The sequence below is a fragment of the Microtus ochrogaster genome, unplaced genomic scaffold, assembly GCF_000317375.1.
Source record: "Microtus ochrogaster isolate Prairie Vole_2 unplaced genomic scaffold, MicOch1.0 UNK1, whole genome shotgun sequence".
NCBI lineage: Eukaryota > Metazoa > Chordata > Mammalia > Rodentia > Cricetidae > Microtus > Microtus ochrogaster.
Window position 1 is genome coordinate 32,619,251 of NW_004949099.1, and position 1,783 is coordinate 32,621,033.

Sequence of the window (1,783 nt, forward strand, 5' to 3'; positions counted from 1 at the left end):
CCTCCCTCCCTCCCTCCTTCCTTCCTTCCTTCCTTCCTTCCTTCCTTCCTTCCTTTCTTGGTTTTTCAAGCAGGGTTTCTCTGTGCAAAAGCTCTAGCTGTCCTGGAACTATCTCTGTAGACCAGGCTGGCCTTGAACTCATAGTGATCCACCTGTCTCTGCCTCCTGAGTGCTGGGATTAAAGGTGTGCATCACCTAAAGATTAGATTTGAACAAGAGACACCCCTTGATTAGAAGAAGTAATGTTTAATCAAACAGCATGGCAATTCAATCTAAACTAACTTTAAAACTGACAAATGCTTTTCATTTGATCAGATATAACTTATGATAAGGGAACCTCCCAAAAATTGGGGTTGGAGATTTTGTTTTTGTCTTTTTAGGAAAACAAAGGCATCTAGGTAAGGAATCTGAAGACCACTGGACAAATGAGACATCTAAAGAAAAGGAAAAATCATCCATAAAATATGTACCAAGAAAAATAGCAAATTGGCTTCTTGGTATATCACATTTCCAACAAGATAAAATTTCATAAATCTTCCCAAATGTTTGTTTCTGGTATTCTCTACAAACATATAATGCAAGTGGTCTTTTTATAGTCCCAGTTCAATTAAAAACTAAAGCTGGAGGGGAAAAGGTTGCATCACCGCCGCCTGGCTTTTGTATATTCTTTTAATTGTGAAGCATCTGAGCACTTTGTATAGTTTAATACTTTATTGGGTATCAGAAGATTGTGTGTGTGTGTGTGTGTGTGTGCATGCTTGCATGTGCGAGAATCCTATGACTAATGTGTGTGTGCAAGTCAAAAGACAACATTCGGTCAGTCCTGGACTTTCACCTTGTTTTCAGGCTAACTGGCCTGCAATTTTCCAAGAATTTTCACATCTCCCATTTCTCCATAGTAGCATAGTAGTCCTGATCTGGGATTACAGCTCACAACACACACCTGAGGATTGCGGGATTCAACCTCGGGGCCTCAGGCTTGCTCAGCGAGTGCTTTTACCCACTGACTCATTTCCCCAGCCCTGAAGATATTTCTGTTCATTTCTCTATTGAGATGTTCCAGGGGCCTCATGTTTCACCTGTATTAGAAGACATGACTTCTGGGCTGCCTGCCTATGTCCTTAACTATTTCTGTTAACAGTGTATTGTATGAACAAGCCAGAGGTGATCTTCAAACTGCAGCAAGGAGAGGAACCATGGCTACTGAGGAAAATTACTTAAGTCAGTGAGATAATTTGTCTACTGTGTAGATGAACACTGGACATACTAAATGCCTTAGCTAATTAGAAACTGGCAGTCTCAAAACATTTTTCAAGAATAACTTTGTTCCCCACTATGCGCATCTATTATACATAGGGACATTTTTATACAAATATGCAATATCTTTAAACATTTCCCCCACACTCATCAACCCTCCCCTTCCTAGTCATCTGTCAATAAGTTTATATAATCTGCCCAAGTATATGTAATTTTGTGTACTGTATAAGATTTGGGAACTACAAAAGAGTGCAAAAACATTTGCCTTTCTGAGACTTACTAATTATCTTAGTATAATCCTCTCTCAGTTGCTTCCATTTTTCTGTAAATGATGTAACTTCTTTTTTTGTAGCAGAAAAAAATGCAATGTGTGTATATGTTTGTGTGTGTGTGTGTGTGTGTGTGTGTGTGTGTAAACATATACATACGCCACGGTGGCTGAACTAGTTTACATTTCCCAACAATGTTGAAGAGTACCATTCTGTCCACATTTTTCCTGAATTTCTTGAATTTTTTCCCTCCCTCC